This window comes from Perca fluviatilis, chromosome 8 (assembly GCF_010015445.1).
Source record: "Perca fluviatilis chromosome 8, GENO_Pfluv_1.0, whole genome shotgun sequence".
NCBI classification, from domain to species: domain Eukaryota; kingdom Metazoa; phylum Chordata; class Actinopteri; order Perciformes; family Percidae; genus Perca; species Perca fluviatilis.
Genome location: NC_053119.1, coordinates 35021677 through 35042169, shown reverse-complemented (window position 1 = coordinate 35042169; position 20493 = coordinate 35021677). Strand labels below are relative to the sequence as shown.

At 40.2% G+C, this 20493-nt stretch overlaps 1 protein-coding gene across 4 annotated transcripts in view; it reads right to left on the bottom strand.

Moving 5' to 3' along the window:
- The window catches only part of cbfb (core-binding factor subunit beta), a 44859-nt gene that overhangs the window by 12270 nt on the left and 12096 nt on the right, over positions 1-20493 (bottom strand). The window lies entirely within an intron of this gene.

Sequence of the window (20493 nt, the reverse complement as noted above, 5' to 3'; positions counted from 1 at the left end):
AAAAAAGATATTGTACGTTCGCCTCAGGGAGGAGCAGCAGCTTAATATGACCTGGATTTACACTCAAAATTGCAATTCTTAAATCTGGAACCGTCAGCTGTTTTTTTTTTTCCCCCAGAATAATAAAAAGTTCTGTGTTAGGGAGATGGAGGGCCTCTCCTTCCTCCCCCGCTATTACTCCTGTGAAAGAGGAAAAACCACCAACTACGTCAAAGCCTTCTCAGTACAATTGAGTGTTGGACTAGTAAATGACACACACACACACACACACACACACACACACACACACACACACACACACACACACACACACACACACACACACACACACACACAGTTTAGTGTCTGAATCTGTATCTGTGAATGTTTTGTGTGTTCGTTTGCTGCTGCAGGATGTCGATCCTGCTTTAGGGGGAAAATAAGTGTTTGTATTGGACTAAGTGGACAAAATGTGATCCAAAATAAATATATGCCAAAAAAACATTTTATTGTTTTTGTCATTTGCATGGCCATTGCCCAGGGTCTGCAATATTATTATGTTATTCAGTGGCTTTATTCATACACTGGCAGGTAAAATATCACTAGTATTTTATCCTGGGATAATGACCTTATTTATTTATTGAAAGTAAATGTAATGTTGCTTCAGTTCTCACGTGTATTTACTTTAGCCTGATAATAACAACTAAAGTACAAAACAACATATCAGTAGGCTGTCCACAGATCATTATGTCTGTCTTGATAGACCTTGTGGTGTCTATTTTGTCTATCTGTGAGAGGAAGAGCAGGATAGTGGGGGGAATACGAAGGTAAATATGGTGCAAAATGTGAGAGCTTGAAGAATTCGATGTGAGAACTTCAAAAATCGGAACTTTCTGATGTTACAGTTTTTTTCGATTGCTAAACGACAGTGGGCACAACTGGAGTCACATGTGCAAAACGGTAACTACAGTCTGCACAGCAGCAGTTCATGTGGACCAAACTCTAGTTCGTTTCTCATTGCTTGAACACAGTTTTCAGAACTCTACACACTTATCCCATGACTTTAACCACAACGTGCACAACACTGTAGATTTACAGCACTTTGTTCAAATGCTAACACACTGCTGTCACAACTGTTAACCACACATTCAAAACAGAAGAGATTTCAGTCTGGTGCCTATCAAACACTGCTGATTGCAATTTTAGTTGAAAGCCTAAGTAGGTGTCTTATTTTAGACTAGTTAGTGAAGATATACGGTATTTATACAGAGAAAGATCAGGAAGCCTTTTTTTGTATACAAACACCAAATAAGAATGAAACAATTCTACACTGTACCGTTTGAGAGAAACAGGTAAAAGAGCAAAGATACCAACATGTCCAGGTAAGATGTCTGAGGTTATATACACAGCTATAAAAAAAAGTGAAAAACACTATATCTTTACTATAGTAAAACTGCATTCTTACTTTTTTTCAGAAAGTAATGGGGTGAAAGCAATAGAAACACCACATTCATTTTTATTTAGAGATGATGCAGACATCCAATGTGATGAAGAAAACTTGCCACATGATGCTGGAGAGGCAGGATTACTCACACTATTCTTTGGTACTGTTATGTACCTTTAGTTTTTTTCCCCCAGTAATTCCATAAATTACTAGAGACAAAATACTTTATTGAAGAAGACTGCTAATTTTCATTCCTTCTTTTTTACATTATGTAAAAATTGGTATGCTATACAATCTATATTTTTCCTTAAATAAACTATTGAGTAGTGTCAAGTCACTCAAATTGTTCAAACTGTAAAGATGAAAAAGTTTGTAATTTCTGTATTGGTGTTTGACGCTAGTGTTTTTACCCTCAGTGTGTTCTGAGTGACAGTGTGTGTTATCTCAGTGAGGCTTGTGCATAGTGTTTGGCTGCACTGAGCCTGTTATGCAGGTGATGTGAACTGTTTAGCTCAGGTGACTCTTGGTAGTGCAGACTGTAGTTTGAGTTTTGCACATGTGACTCCAGTTGTGCCCACTGTCGTTTAGCAATCGGAAAAAACTGTAAATACAGTTTTTCTCAATCGCTTTGGCACAATCGTCGAATTGTATGAACATTGGGTCAGTTGTTCACATGACTAATAGTCATTTGTCATTGCTTTGGCACAGAATGCATTGAGTAAGCCTTGCAGATCAAAATAGTTTGCATTCATTTGCTATTAAATCATCTTGTTCTTAAATGCAACTATACACGTTCATTGTTTGAATCCCTGCATGCAAAATAAAGCAACCAACAATCACAATAACCTGTCACCTATATATTAGGTACATAACAGGTATTTGGTTTTGTTGTAAAAGTTGTCAGATGAATAGACTAAGAATATATGGGGAACAATAAAATATCCTTACAATTTAGAGCAACTAAACACAGACAGGTGACGTGTGAGGATATCACAGCAGATTGCTGGAGGGGGGCTACGTCATGCCAAAAGTTTTTCCCTTGTTGCATTGCAAGGGAGGATATCAGATGTGACTTGGATAAAATGTTGTGGCCTCACAGAGAGGAGGTTGATGACCCTTGAGGTTGATACATTTACAGCATATTTTCTTTTTTCTTGCACATCTGGTACAACAGTTCCTGATAATTGTTCTGTTGTATATCTTTTTTTCTGTACAAGCTTCCTTTGTGTATTTGTGGTTGGCTGGTGTGTACATTCAATGAGAAAGTATAGTGTGTGCAGTGGCGGACATCAATACTTTTCAGCTGCCTAATTATACAAAGTTAGCAACTGGACAATATTACAGAGGGTAACTATCACACTTTCAGAGTACAGTGTCATTTGACAAGATGTCTTTGGAATTTGATTGTCTCGGTCTAAGCAATGATAAAGGAACCTTATGTTTTGTGGCAATGATTTATTCATGATAAATGATCATGATTTATTTATGTTTCAAACAGGAGTTGTTTATTTCGATTGAGTTATCACCTTTTGCGATCAAATAGATTGATGTGCTGAATGTACCACGTGGTGTGAGTATTGTACTTAAAGTTTGGACCATTGTAAGTTTGTTTCAGCAAATGTGCCAAAGCAATTGAGAAAAACTGTAAAGGCACAACACACAGCATGTTAAACCATGCAGCTATTTCAGTAACAGTCTGTCTTTATACATAAAACTATCCATCCAATTCACTCCAAGCAGCTTATTTTGTGTGAAAAGTACCCTTTGGAGCCAAATATTTTCCTCAGGAGTTGGTGGAGACCAAAATGGAGGTAAAAGACGAGTGAATATTGGACATTTGTCAGGGGGCCAGAAACCCTATTCCAAATGAATGCTAATGTTTCTCCATATCTACTGAGTGAGAAAATATGCATACAACACAAAGTCTTACCTCAACCCCTAACCTTAACGCTTTTGAATATAGAGCCAAAGTCACACCCTTCTACTTTCCGGTCCATGGGACCTATCTTTCGAAAAAAAATATGAACAGGAGTTAATGGGGAAAGACAAATTGTTTTTTGATCCCTTTTGAATTGAGCCATGAATTACACATATGATGCTCATCAGTTTAATAGATAATTTCGCAAGTCAAGAAAGTCTCAGTTTATTGTTAAACTGTTGAAGTATAAGACTGTGAAAATACGTAATTAGAAAGACTACACACTTCAAAGTTGCATGGATGACGTCTCTCTGAAGCTACGATGTCTCTGTGTATCGTACCGGGGAAGTAACGTTACTCAAATGAGCAGAGGATCTCGCTTGTTCTTTTGCTTATCTGCTGAAAACACTTCATCGGATAAAACACATCAGGTAAGATAACGTTACATGTGTTGTGGAACAGAGCTAAGCTAGCTAGCTAGCGAGCAAGTTGAGCATCAAGCTAGGTGACGTCAATTGTGTGAGACAAGAGATGTAGTTCACTGAGCGGTTTCACACAAAACTAAGTGGTACTACGACAAACCTACGGCTAACTGAGACTTTCTTCGGTTGAAAACTTATCATTTAAATTGACGAACATCATATTTGTAATCCACGGCTCAATTCAAACGCGATCAAAAAATAATTTGCCTCTCCCCGTTCACTACCGTTCATATTTTTTCCAAATTAAGGTCCCACCGGAAGGGGAGGGACTTCGCCTCTCTATAGTCTTTTAAATAGAGCTGTATGAACTTGTCTTTCAGCCAAAAACTGATCAAAAACTTGATAAAGCCTGATTCGGTAAATGTGGAATTTGCTTTCTTTCAATAATCTATTATTTGTCTCTTTGTCTTCTTCTTTCCTACAACACTGATTTCCATGAGGAAGAGACAACAGACGCAGCGAAACACAGACAGAAAATCTGTTTTTCCCAGGGTAGAATGTTTTTAGGTGGTATTTTTATCTGAGTAAACAAGTATTAAGGAATAAATTTACAAAATCAAACACTCCCCCCCCCCCCTCAAACCCACACATACACACAGATGACTGGATTTTCTGTGTGACACTGGGCAAGCTCCACGTTCCTGCATTTTTACTCAGGCTATTTTTGGACAGCCTCTCACAGGGACCTCTTTTACCACAGCTACCCACACTGCACCGGGGTTTCAGGGGAGACCGCACTCCAAGAGACTGTGGGTTTTTGTGTTTATTCGAGTGAATGTTTTTCTGTGTGTGTGTATGTGTGTGTGAGAAAAGTGTGAGAGAAAGATGGCTTCCACATATGTAGGCCTGCATGGTGCTTTTAAAAGAAAGCTTCATTTGGCTTGACAGGGAAAACGTGTGTGTGTTTGTGTGTGTGTGTGTGTGTGTGTGTGTGTGTGTGTGTGTGTGTGTGTGTGTGTGTGTGTGTGTGTGTGTGTGTGTGTGTGTGTGTGTGTGTGAGGGGAAAATATGTAGAAACGGCCCAACCACAGACTTCCTCTGAGAAAGAACCATTTCAACCCCCACATCCATTTGCTAACACACACACACACACACACACACACACACACACACACACACACACACACACACACACACACACACACACACACACACACACACACACACACACACACAGACATATAAAGAAGGAGGAACTCTCACACACTGCAGTGCACTGTGAATATGAAAAGGAAGCAACGTGAAATGCAGTGGAGATTCAGACTTACTCTAAAACCGACAAGTTTTTAAAGCAGAGCTTGACTTTAGGTCTCAGAGACCATGTGGGAGAATGTATGCTGTACTGTTTTGCATTTACCTGCCTGTGATACAAATGTGTATAGGCTACTCTGTATTGGAAGTCATTCTGAAGAAGTTTAAACCATCTGGACAAAAATATACTAGTACCACTCCACTACATTTATTATAACAGCTGTAGCTAAGGGTTTGCAGATTAAGACTTGAAACACTTCTCCAGATAAATGTGTACATTAAAAACATATGGTAATCTTATACAATTTATGAGGCATTGTCAACTTCTATATGAAAATAGTATGTGTGAAGTTTTCCCTGTGTTTTCATGTTTAGATTCAGTGTTGCTCACTTCCTTTTTTTTTTTTTACTTTATTGTGATGTTTCTTTCACCATCTTCCAGACAATTGTTTACTTCAAAGTCCATTGCACATGTTTATACTTTTAATACATGCTAAATTGATTAAAAAAAAGACGAAAAAAATGAAAACAACTAAGGAACACAAAACTCAACCATAAAAAAAACAAGATAGGGGTATGCGGTAGGGTAGGAGAGGGGGTATTGGGATTACAATGGGGAAGAGTACCTGATTATTGTTATTTTGTGTTTCCTTGAGCTCCAACAGATGTGCTGAATGCATTTACTGTAATTCCTCATAAAACTTTTGCAAAGCTGTTTTTTTTTTGTATTTTAATCCAGCATTGTTTACATCCATGTTTAATGCTTACAATCTTTTTCTTCCCTGCCTTTGCTGATGCAGTGCTGCATACCACCACCTGTTGATAAGTAGAATAATGTAAAACCATTGGCAGGAAGTACAGTAGGAGTATGGTGTCACTCGCACGTGTGCACGTGCAGCCCTGTGCACATGGACGCGATGAACAAAATGGGGACCTACCCAGGCCCGTATTAAGACAATGTGGTGCCCCTGGGCACTATACCTCAAAAACACGAGAAGGTTTGGGCGCAACCAAGTCTCACCCAGAGGTGGGGGGGTTTGTGTGAAAAATGTTTTTCTTTGCTTGCCAATTACATTGAATCAAGAAAGCCAACCACTTAGCATTTTTTTATAACAGTTAATATTTTACATTCATTATTATGATAACATTTTTGGGGGGGATTAAATTGGCAACTTTTTATTATTGTTAAGTCTGGGGAAATGAACCTACTTCTCACTTGATTTATTTCACCATGATAAACATTTTCATAATGATTTTATGGCCTCAATCGTTACTTTCAAGTCTTCTTCAATACAGCATGATGTTCATTTTGTAAATTATGGTCCAATTTATTTTTAAAACATGCGTGGCTACACAGAGATGGGGACTTGAGTCTGAGACTCGGACTCGAGTCGCACTTAAGTCGCACAAACAGCTGACTTTAGACTTGACTTGCGACTCAACCCAAAAGACTTCAGACTTGACACATACTTGAGCTTCGAGACTCGTAAACAACCTGTTTTCATGAAATTATTGCTTTTTAAATCTAAATTTATTCATATATTTCTATTTTCTTTTATTGGCGCATATACGTGGGGGAAACGTATGATGAGCCGCATGTCCCCTGCCATTTGGCATAATGTGCAACGTAACGAATACGCTATGCCTAATGTGCGCACACTCACATACAAAAAATATGCATTGACGATGGCGACACCAAGTCCTCCCGGAGTTGTGCCTTTTGTCATTAGTTTTGCTTTCAATAACTTCATAAATAGTGGCAGTAAGCGAACAGATAAATGATGCCTGATCAACATCGTCAAACTTCATCAGGCATCTCCAAACGCACCCAGATAGGTCAGTCACTTGCTAATGTGAAAGAGACGTTGCGTGAACGAGACGTTGCGTGAAAGAGAGATGCGTAACTGATCCCGTGGATGATTTGTAGGCTATTAAGTGAACATGGTGTACCTGGTCCACCAAACACTGGACCGTCTTGACTGTCTTAATTCTGCAAATATTTCTGTTACTGTAGTCCTATTTACTATATCATTATTTCATCCATGCGTGGCACAGCGGATCTGTGCGCACTGTCACCTGCCGTGGAGACGCTGGCCTCACTAACCTCTCCTCCTCTGAGTCGGATCTCCCTCGCGCTTCCTCACTGAGCGTACTACACTTAGATAATAAATGGCATTACATCAGTGAGTTCAAACTGCTTATTGTGCGTAATTTGGACTGACACTGAGATGCATGTTGTTCTGTAACTGGTGTGGTGCTGCCACTATTCTCTTGATTACCACTTCGACATTAGACATTTTTTTTGAGTGAAAGAGACGTTACATTTAGCAGATATCGTCACAGGTAACAAGCTATCCATCACAAAGTGTTGTGCTAATGCTGGGAACATGCAAATTGTATTTTTATAGTTGTATCCATATGGTGACAGACTTAGGTTAATATTTCACCAGGTCTGAGGGCTAGAGGGATGTGTTAAGTAGACCCCATACAGTTATCCTACAACTGATTTTGATACTTTACTGTATGGATGGTAGCTACAGGACGTGCTTTGAATTCATAAGATTTAACAATACAGTGTTAGGGACATATCAGATGGCCAGAGACTTGAGACTTGACTTGGACTTGAGCTCAAAGACTTGAGACTCAACTTGGAGTTCCAAAAATGACTTGTGAACATCTATGTGGCTACACGCCGACCTGTCAATCAGGACAGAGGCTTTGCAATGCAATTAAATAGCCCTGAACTTGTTTTTGGGTGCGGTCTGTGTTTTTGTCTTAAACTTTGACCCTCTCACAGTGTTTTCACTTCATCAAACTCAATTGGACCATTTTGGTCGCTCAACATGTCTTGTTCACCATTCTAATGTCCGCAACACTGCTTAAACTCCCATATTTAACATAAATGCAACATTTCGACCCTACTGGGGTCGAAACGTTGCATTTATACTAACATTAAATTTTTTATATTTTAAGTACTTTCATTTGTCCTGCACCTGCCAGAAGGTGGGATGTGCACACAATTACTTTTAGAATATTTGTTCAGCATTCTGTCAACCAAGCTAGCTAGCTACTGTAATCGTTAGCTGGTAACTTAAGGGAAAGTGCAACTAAATGTTGGTGCTTACTTTAATTTGTCGCTCATTTGTATAGTCATGTATGCAATCCAGTCCTGTGATTGTGGCCCTGAACATTTAGATCACAAGTTGTGCACAATCCTCTGCATCACATGCTTTTGAGACATGATGAGCATATTGCCAAACATCATAACTTACATTTAGCTGATTCTATTGTTTTGACTTTATCTGAAGGGTTTCGTTGTTTAAGATAATTCACCACAAAGTCCTTTGTAAAGCCTGAGGATGAAGTTCCAATTGCAAGATAGTGTTTGATGTTTCTGAAAAGTTAACAGTTGCTAACATTTCACCTGACAACAGCAACCAGCTGCAGACTTGTGACTCACTGTGTGCCATGTTTGAAGTCATTCATTGGTGAATGTCTGCATTTCTGTGAATTATGAGCACAATTTTCTTCCATTTCAACCCAACACCACTGCTGAGCAGAGCCCTGAACACACGCTGATACAGCCAGCCTTCAGCCGGCAAGTCACATCTCTCGCTTTTGATCTAAACCTTTTCAATCTACTGTAAGTACTTTGCTTCCTACACTCTGTGTGTGTGTGGTTGTTGTGTGTGTGCGTGTGTGTGTGTGTGAGGGAGAAAGTGTGTTGGCAGACAGTGTGTGACGCAGATGTAGAGGGATGTGCTGGCATAGTGCCTCTCATTCAGCCTGGTGCCAACCATCTAGTCAGCACAACTGCCCACACACACACACACACACACACACACACACACACACACACACACACACACACACACACACACACACACACACACACACACACACACACACACAAAACACACACACAGACCATACCCACGAGGTGTGTGAACACAAGGGGCATCTGTGTTTTCAGCCTCGTGAGTTGGGACAGTCTGGCTCTCCCACACACACATGCGCGCACTCACGCACACACACACACACACACACACACACACACACACACACACACACACACACACACACACTCATATAAACACTTTCAAATAAACAACACAAAGATTCCTCCCTCACTACCACCATCAGTGGTATACTATTACCTCTCTTTTTTTAGAGTATATACAGAGTATATATACAGTACATGCACCTTTTTACTTCACTCCTCTTCTCTACTCTGTGTGTGCGTGTGTGTGTTATTATCCAAAAGATTGTTACATCAATGACTGTCAGAGCATCTGCAAGGCTGTGTGTTACATTCAAACAGTCAACAACAGTGTATATGTGTGTGTGTGTGTGTGTGTGTGTGTGTGTGTGTGTGTGTGTGTGTGTGTGTGTGTGTGTGTGTGTGTGTGTGTGTGTGTGTGTGTGTGTGTGTGTGAGAGTGTGAGTGTGTGCAGATTAAAGACGTCCTGGTGACTACTGTATCTGGAAATCTGTGTGTGTTATTCACACAATAAACGTGTGTGTGTGTGTGTGTGTGTCTGAGTCAGCAGCCAGTCACAGACAACTCATTCCTAAAACCGCTGCCCCCCGAATTATATGCTGTCCTTCCAATAATACACATATTTCACTGAAATTGTATTTTTATATGATTTCACGTGACAAACAAATGAAATGATTGATTGCTTTCTCTCACTCTCTTTCTTTCTGCTTAGTTCTTTCTTTCCTTCCTTCTTTTCTTTCTTGTATCAGATCAAATACTATCACCTCATTATCCTCCCCTTCTCCTGTCTCACATTAGAAAATGTATCATTTTCAAGAAAAAAGTTGTAAATTAACAAGAAAAAAGAAGAAGAAAAAACAGCATCAGGATAGTTGCCAGGACAATATGGCACCGAAGTTCATATCACATGAATCATTCCTGATTCAGGACACACACACACAAACACACACACACACACACACACACACACACACACACACACACACACACACACACACACACACACACACACACACACACACACACACTTCTGGCAGTTTGAATACGAGAAAAGGTAATGAAGGTGAGGGAAGAGCGACAGAGAGAGAAACAGATTTGTATAGTATTGTTTAGTAATTATCTGAAATTGTACACAACTGTAGTGTGTCGTATTGTATTGTGTAAATGTTATTGTTTTTGTAGTGTAGTGTAATATATATTAGCAATCATCAGTACAGTATAGAACCTACGTGACACCTATGTATTTATAATATGATATATGTATATCATATATATCTGTAAACTGCTTTGGCAAAAACATGTTTTTTGTTCATGCCAATAAAGCAAATTGACTTGCATTGAATTGAGAGAGAGAGAGAGAGGGAGAGAGAGTCAAGGTATCTTGCATTTTTAAATTACAACTATTTCAACAGCAGATGAGAAGTACAGAAGAGTTAATTGTCTAAAAGCATGAAAATGATGTTTGTAGATTAATTGCAAACAAAACATGCTTTATGTATTGTAGTAATCAAAATATATCTCATATATTAAACAACCTTTTCTGGTAGGGCTGCATGATTTAGAAAAATAATCAATATAATATACTACTCTAGATACCTTAATATAAATATAATAATATAACCATTACAATATGCATTGCAAAACATCCCATGGACAACATTTTCTAACTAAACATGAAATAAATAAAATTACACTTTGTTTGGAAGGAGTGTATGTGTGTGTGTGTGTGTGTGTGTGTGTGTGTGTGTGTGTGTGTGTGTGTTTGTTTGTTTGTGTGCAGCAGCCTGTGGATATAAAGCATGTTACTGGCCTTCTGTTCCTAATCCCACACTGAATACAGCCTAACGTCTACCGACCTATTGTCTGACACACACACACACACACACACACACACACACCACCTGCTAAAGCAACAGAAGTATAATAGTACGGTACTCTCCACTGCATGATCACTCTCTCTTCTTCTTCTTTCCCACCCTATAATTATACAGGCTGCAAAGCATCATGGAAACCACACTAGGGCTGCACGATATGAGGAACATTGTTGAATATTGCAGGAAAGTCAATTCTTGTGATAAATAAAAAGATTTTTTAAAGCGTAATCAGTTAAGCCTTTCTGCTGCTTTCAGTATAATGCTACAATACAACAACTTGCTTGTAGAATTTAATTAAAACAATTAAAGGAAACTATTTCCAACATTCTTGTATTGAAAAAAAGTGAACATTGAACTGAACACAAAAGGCACCAATGAAAAAGGAACGATAAGTTCTACTGATACTCTCTTTCAACTAACTCAAACAAATCCCAGTGTCAGTTGTGTTCACAATAAACATTGTCTGATTGGCTGGAGAGTATCACACAAATTGTGCAGCCCTAACACACACACACACACACACACACACACACACACACACACACACACACACACACACACACACACACAAACAAACACACACATCACATGACAGTTGTCAAGGCTTATTTCAAATATTTTGTTCACTTCCAAAGAGCAGGAGACACATGGGAGAGCAACTTTGCATACTGTGTGCCGTCAACAAGCCTGTGTCTTCTTTATTCAGTGTACATTCAGTCCTCTACCTGGACGACCTGAGCTGAACTAGCAAACTAGCTGCAACAAGGCATCATGACTGACATCTCATCTTTCTGTTCTTTCAATTGCTTCATACTCGGAATTAAAATACTGAAGACGAGGGCAGGTCATATGTTTTCCATTGTAAAATAATTGTTGACTGGTTCACTGGCTGTTTGTATTTCCATTGTGAGTTGGCCCCGGCCCCCTCTGAGTCTCTAACTGCCTGGAGAGACATGATATGCATCATTGCTATGCAAAGTCCTCTCTGTGCGCACCGGAGGGCCAAAGACCACTGTTTGTTCCTAGGGCTTTCATAGGCATGGAAATATCATGCAAATCCACACACAGGCTACAGATAGAGTTACAAAACCAGAGAGAAAGGGAGAGAAAAATATTGTGCAAAGAGCATATAATGCAACTATAAATTGGCAGATATTAAATCAAATTTTAATTGCAAAAAATAAATCACAATCATGTCTTTCGTTCCTTGTGATTAAGGCAGAAATAATCCGTTTTTTGACCACTTGTGCCTTCAAGTCAACATTGACTTTAACCACCATCATAATAATCATGCTTTAGTTGCCTGGAGCGGTTATTATAGGGACAAGAAATAAAACCTGTTGACAATGAAAGTTCTGCAGATAAACTCAGTATTAATATGTCCTTGTTATGTATGTTTCCCTAAGCCAACTGTAACCTTTCCCCTAACCCGATCTTAATCTGTGTCTGTGTTATATTAAAGAGAAGCGGAGCAGGCTGTCCACTCATGTTTTAATGCTTGAGAGGACATTCACGTCAAAGTCCAGGTGAGAAGTGTTGCAAACTTAAGTCCAGCTCAGCAGACACTTACTGGAAGAGAGGGACTAAGAATAGAGAAATGGAGCTGACACACATATGCTGCATTTCACACCAGACTGACCTCTCTCTCTCTACAGTTTTCTATTCGCACCCCCCACACACACACACACACACACACACATACACACACATTATTTCTGCCTCCACCTTGCATGGATGCACTTAGAGAGATTTACTCATACACAAAGACATGATGCCAACATAAAACACTGGGACACACACAAAGAGCACAACAACAGAGGACCCTGTCTGTGCCTGTGCTGCAGTGCATTATGTGAGTGGGTGTGGTCATTGATCTAAGCCCTGGAGCAGGAAATATGAAACCATGTGGGAGGAGATGGCAATGGTACACACGCATGTGTGTGTGTGTGTGTGTGTGTGTGTGTGTGTGTGTGTGTGTGTGTGTGTGTGTGTGTGTGTGTACAGGGAGGAGGTTTTGTGGTGCATTAATGTCTCTTAACAGGGAGACTCCGACTGTCTGCGAGGCTCCAAAGAAACTTATACTGATTTAATTAAACAAGTTTCATTAAAGTGTACTGAACAATCACTCTCAGGACATACAAGATGTGAAACACACACAAACACACACACACACACACACACACACACAACATACAGACTGTTGGATGCAGAGCAGCAGTAGCAGAGGGAACCAATTAGTGGTCTGGCTTTGATGATGTCACTGACAAGTCACGCACTGGTGGCACAGCTTCCGTTCAGAGGGAAACATAACACCACACATTACGCGCACACACACACACACACACACACACACACACACACACACACACACACATGATGATGATATGCATGTGACAGAGGAGACTCCTGGAAGCTCAAAGCTGATGACTAAATTAGAGGGCAACAGAGGTGTCAGAGAAGAAATGATCTTAGACGGTTTTGTGTGTGTGTGTGTGTGTGTGTGTGTGAGAGAGAGAGAGAGAGAGAGAGAGAGAGAGAGAGAGAGGGAGAGAGAGAGATATCACATCATCTGGGAAAAATTTAAAGAAATTTGGGGTTGCAGACTGTGAGTACATGTAACCAGATGTATCGAGACAGAATAAATGGAAAGTGTGCCTGGAAGATAAAATCTAACAAAGTTTTAAACTATCAGCATCATGATGATACGGAGTATAAGAAATCTTTTAATGTATCTCTTTCTGTACCCTGAAACCGGAATACTTCAAAAACAAAAGAACAAATACACAGACTTGAATACACTGCTCAACAGTCATGTAGACAGTTGGCGGGTTGGAACACAGACTGAACGTGGTGCTTTCCGAAGACTGGACTGGTACTACGGCTGTGGGAGGGAGATCTAAACTGTCACCACATCATAATCTGCTAAAGTCTATAAACCAGAACATCTTGCACCTATTACACTGTACAATTTGGCTCTATTGGTTGCCTTGGATGCGCCCACCTTCTACAAACACTCATACTGTACAACTGTTTTATGTATCAAAAAAAGGGTTAACATATTATTAGAATAAGTTTTATTATGGAATTTCTGGCCAGATGGATGTACCATATCTTTTTTCTTTTACTTTTATGAATTTCAACTATAAGGTATACACCTTTCTGTTTTATCAATGACTGACAGATGTTTACTGTCCTGCACTGTACAGCTAAAGTAGATTTCTTCCAGGTATGGAGCTTCAGGTTCAAAATAATATTTACACAGTTCAGCAACACCTGTGTCCATATTGCCAAAATTTCTATTGACTCCTATTAATCTGGAACACCTTTTATCCACTAGGACAATAATGGTATCTAATGTGGGATGGAGTTTTCAAGACCATAGAGGAAGTAGACATTAAAAGTTAAGGGAGTGACCTCTTGTAGCATTAAATTAATGGGCTTTGCAAGCGGACTTCTTAGACACAGCGGTGCTTTAAGCTAAATGCTAATAACATGCTCACAATTGCAATGCAACGTATTGATGTTAAGCAGGTAAAATGTTCACTAAATTAGTTTAAGCAGCACTGTGGCTAAGTGGTTAGCACTTCTGCCTCACAGCAAGTAGGCACTGCAGAGTTTGATCCCCGGTTTGGCCTTCCTGTGTGGAGTTTGCATGTTCTCCCCGTGTTTGTGTGGGTTTCCTCTGGGTGCTCCGGTTTCCTTCCCACCATAAAGACATGTGTGCTAGGTAACTAGGACTAGCGTTGAAAAGTAGCTGTCTGGCTAACACTGGCGCATTTACAGAAATGTTGATTAATGTGCATTGTCCTAATCAAATAAATACAAATCTAGTGCAGTGTTTCTCAAACTTTATCAGACCAAGGACCACTTACCCAATAAAAAAAAAAAACTCACAGACCACTTAACTGCCAAAATATACCCGAAAACAGTAGGCCTCTTACTTTAATAGTGTATTACAAATTACAGCCAAATTAAATTATAGTTTTTACAAATAGCTCACTCTCTCATTCTCTGTTGTTATTTTAAAGATGGTGCTGCATATGCTTAAGCCAACATTTACTCAAGTATTGTACTTAAGTACAAATTTGAGGTACTTGTACCAGTGTTTCCTCTATATGTTGATAGCATAGTGGTGCGCCACGGTAGAATTTCCAGGGCCACGGTATCAGAAATAGGGCAGACGCACAACAGGGTTTCCGCTATGTACACCACGCACCACCGTTCCTTCGGCTGTTTATGAAAAGTGTGATAAAGTCGCAGAGCTGTCTGCTCTACTGAACTCAAGCGAACTGTCATTCGCTCTCTCTCCCCCTAGGGTGAGCAGAGCAACTGGAACAGTGACAGGACGTCATCACTCGCGAAGTCATGGCAACCAAATAAACAACAGGGCGAGTACTACTTCACTCAATAGCTAAGTGATAAACAGCAACGAAAGCCGCGACATGAAATCCGTACTCAGCGGGTCCTGTGAAATTTGACAGCTACAGTTTATTGGGAAATAGTGTTGTTGTTGACGGTCCCTCTGCCTTTGACTCCCCGCTGCATTAACGTTACTGTTTTAAAACCGTTTTCCATGTTAGTGGGGGTGCATACCGCTCAAAACCAACATGAAAACCGTAGCTAGTAATGTTCACTCAGCGTTTAGTTTTGTTGTTAAACTGTGTGTAAAATGAGCGGTGACGTTAAATCACCCTACGGTACCGTCTATTTGCTGGATGGTTTCAAGGTAACGGTCGGCAGCTAACATTAGCAGATAAGCCCGTACACTGACGTCCAATTCACCCCACCCCCCCTGCCCCCACCACCGCTGAAAAAAATTCTAGAGGAAACACTGTGTACTTTATTTATGTATTTTTTTTTTATAATACTACTACATTTCAGAGATAAATATTGCACTTTTTGCTCCACTACATTATTCTGACAGCTTTAGTTACTTTAAAAATTAAGATGTTGGCACAAATAAACACATGTAGTTTAAAAAATGTGATGTTTTATTTTAAATGAAACTACCCATCAACGTAATGGCCTACAAGTCCAGCTGAAATGATTAGATGATTAAACACAGTTGATTGACAGAAATGTTTTTATCATTTCCATTTTCTAAAATGTGAGGATTTTTCTCCATTGAGTACTTTTACTTTTAATACTTTAAGTACAATTCGTGATCATACTTAGGCCTACATACTTTTACTTAAGTAACATTTTCAATGCAGGACGTTTACTTACAACGTTCCAGAGTATTTTTCCATTTAGTACTTTTACTTAAGTAAAGGATCGGAATACTTCTTCCACTGCTGGTCAGTTGACAGTAACCATAAACTTTATTTCTATGTATTTCCTCCAAATGTCACACTGATCATATGTGACATAATTTGGAGGCATTGTCGCAAAACAGTCAGCTTCATTGCTGAAGTCCGACAACACAGGAAAAAAAAGCCAATTTAAATAAATAGCCTAATGTTTAAATTTACATATGAGTTTCTTTAATATTGAAAACAGCACATTTGTGCACCTCACTATAAGGCTTTGGAGTTGCTGGCAGACAGTTTGAGTAAACACTGTTTTGGATTTTAAAGGTCCCATGGCATGAAAATGTCACTTTATGAGGTTTTTTAAACATTAATATGAGTTCCCCCAGCCTGCCTATGGTCCCCCAGTGGCTAGAAATGGCGATAGGTGTAAACCGAGCCCTGGGTATCCTGCTCTGCCTTTGAGAAAATGAAAGCTCAGATGGGCCGATCTGGAATCTTCTCCTTATGAGGTCATAAGGAGAAAGGTTACCTCCCTTTTCTCTGCTTTGCCCGCCCAGAGAATTTGGCCCACCCATGAGAAAGAGACATCATGGCTTTCAAACGAGCAAAGTGGCAGTTGGTCAAGGCCACACCCCCACCCTACACCTTGCCCCCCCCCTCCTCCTCAATAGCTACAGACACAGAAATGGCACATCCTAAGGAAAGCTCATTGTGGGAATGGCTCTAGTGGCTGTAATTCTGCACCAAGGCTGAATTTCGGGAAAGAGACTTCAGATACAGAATCGGGGACCACTAAGGTCTATATAAAAGAGACTTCAGATACAGTATTAGGGGACCACTAAGGTCTATATAAAAGCATCCAAAGAGGACCATGTCATGGGACCTTTAAATTAAAAACATGATATTTTACCAAATCTATTCGCGGGGTTGCTCATGGACCACTCTTTGAGAAATAATGGTTTGGGGGCGTTAGCATGCTAACATTTGCTAAATAGTACAGCCGAGACTGATGGGAATGTCGTTACTTGTGCAGGTATTTAGTCATAAATCAAAGTATTGGACGAAAAAATATTTTTGACCAGAAGTTGGAGTTGGATAGAAGTTGGAGTTGGATAGAAGGTTTCAAATTTATTAGTTACTTCTGAGAGGAACATGAATGTGTAAACACAATTTCTAGATGGTCACAGTAAAAAAGCAAGGGGGTAAGCGAGCATCTGGAAAGCGTACCTCCTGTGGGGAGATTCTGAGGCTAACAAGCCATCACCTTCAGCTAGCATTCCATTGTCTCCCATTCATTTTGGCGTCACTTTGACAGCGAATAACTTTACATCTGAAGCATTTAAAGACTCTATTTGTCCATTGTTTATTTCTCAAGAAACACAACAATGTATAAAAGGCTCCATTACCTTGTATCTCAAGTTATGGCCCCGTAGCAGCCGTTTTTGTAAAAATAGGCTAACAATTGTGGCATAACCACGCAAATTTCTGTCATACGGTAGAGAAATTACCGTCCAGTCAGGAGAAGCTTGCAGGCAATCGGGGGGACGTGGAGACGTGGGACGTGGAGCCCATTGAGAGTCTATGAAAAGCATTGGAACAAAATATTTCAGCAACGTTTTGATGGATTGGAAATACTTCGGTATGTGGCAAGTGAATTCATATGAAGTAACATTTATCCACGAACAAACAGAATTCTCTTGACACAGCTACCAGAAGACTTACAACTTTCAGACTGCTCACGTTACATCTACTTCGTCAAGCAAAGTTTGATGCTGCGCAGCAGCTGCGCAGCATGCTCAGCCATCACCAGAAAAGTGCTTCTAACTGACTTCACTGGTCTCCGTCTATGGCATTGCTGTTTCTTTCTCTGTCTATGTAAAAAAGATGCTGTGTTCATGCACATACAGGTTTGAGAATGAATGAATGTTTGAGCTCCTCCCTGAAAGTCCACCCTACTCCATCATGTAGCTGACAGTCTGCTTCTCATTTACTCCTCCCCACCCCCCAAACCGCTAATCTCTGTCTGTCTCTTTCTGCATCTTTTCACTCTTTTCTCTCTGTTTCTAGATTTTGTTTACAGTTCATATGTTTGTGTGTTATTTTGTGTGTAGATATGTGTGTGTAAGGCTCAGCAATCAGTCTGGCGCCGCTGTCTCTTTAGCTTGCAGGAGTAGTGCGCGCACACACACACACACACACACACACACACACACACACACACATACACACACATAGAAATAACCTTCAATAGTGAAACTTGCAGAGTAATTCCTGTGGTTTCAACTTCGTCTAAAGTCACATCCTCAGATATGACTTTCCACCAGCAAACGGTCGCTACAGCAGCCGGTTTCCAGTTTCCGAACCAAATCTCAAACTGTTCTAAGTGTTCATGACCCAAAAATGATTTGGGGACAGAAAAGCGGCTGTGTTGAGGTCTCTTCACCCTGACACTTTGGTGAAAAAGTAATGGGAGTGTGATGAAAGTAAGTAATAACTCTTGCTGAGCTACTGTCATGTTAATCAATTTAACAGTTTCACCAGAAGCGCTTCACACTCAACTACACTCCAACCTGATTTTGTTCATAGTTGGCTGAAAAACTTGAGGTTTCCCAACCGCCCAGAGGTGGAAAGTAACGAATTACGAAAACTCGTGTTATGGTAATTCAATCGTTTTTTTGTGTACTTATACTTTTTAAAGTAGTTTCTAAAATCTGTAATTTTACTTAAGTCTGTTTATAGTTTGAAGTATTGCACTTTGCTACATTTTAAATCAAATCCGTTACTGAGTTAAAAAAAGAAATGAAAAAAAAAATTGAAAAACACACACACACACACACACACACACACACAGAGTAAAGGTGGTTGGGCAAGCTGGATGGATGGAGTGCAGGACAGGAAGGAAGGAAAGACCAGTGTCTGTTTGAAAGTACAAAATAAGTATGGCAGGAAACCACACACACACACATCTCTTTAGGTGATGAGAAATGTAATGAATGAATGAAGGGAATGTTTGAGAATATCCAAATTGGTCAGTGATCACAGAGGGAGGTCGCCGGTTCAATCCCCAGACCGACAGGTTAAGATCTGGGTCTGGGTCCACCAACACTCAGGTGCCCTTGAGCAAGGCCCTTAACCTCCAACCGCTCCAGTGGAGCTGCTCAGTGGCTAGCAGATCAGACTGTGGTTGTACTGGGCAGCTTCCAGGTATGAATGTGGAACTGTGTGAATGTGATCGGGGGGTTCCTGCAAAAGAGAGGCTGCCTCTCAGTGAACCTTCACTGAATAAATAAAGGTTAGGAAAAAAAAAATAAAAAAAACAGCGCTCACAAAGCAGACACTCTGTGGCGCGTGGTGGCTGCTCTGTGCACGTGCTGCTTAGTTTTATACACGCAGGTGCCATTCTTTCCCTCTCCCTATGTTTTGTCGCGCTCCCGAGATATGACATAAACCTGACAACCAATTTATGAAAAGAATTTGAACAATCTTGCATCCTTTAAAATTCATCATAATTCACATATATGTATGTTCGAAGTTATATGCAGTGTTTAAATTCAACTGAGCAAAGTACATCCGTCTGTTGCCAAAAAGTTGCTGGCAAACTGCTGCTGGTGCTACAATTCATTTTATAGGACTGGGTTCATGCTTGCTAGCAAGTTAGCAGCTAACGCTAAAATTAACCTTGTCCACAGCTGGCTCCCATTAGCCTGCAACGACACTGAGAGCCTGTACTTCTACTCTTTCTCTCTCTGGCTTTCAAACACACACGCACGCACACACGAACACACACACACAAACACACACACACACACACACACACACACACACATTCAGTCGCCAAGTTTAACCTGGCTGTGCTATCCTTTTGGTTTGGCACCATCTGTGTTTGGAAATGAAGGCGGGACAGGGAGGAATGGAGGGGGAGAATGGGATGGAGGGAGGACAGGAGCGAGTGAAGGAGGGGAGGATAATAGGAGGGAGTGGGGGATGTACGGTGGGAACGAGGATGTAAACAAAAAAACATAAGGAACAGAAAGAGGGGCGGGAGGGAGGAGACAGGAGTGTGGATGCTCATATTAAATTTCACAAGAATAACAAAGACAGGAAAAAGAAGTGAAGCTGAGCGAAAGAAAATATGTAGGGCAAAGTAATGAAAATAAAGCAGGGCGGAAACAGTTACCTGGTACCTCAGTCTGAATCATAGTTCACGAGCTACTATCTCATCCTTTTCTACTTTTCTTAGATTTTTTCCCTGGTTCACAGTGACTGAAGACAGCTAACTTGATTATTACTTTT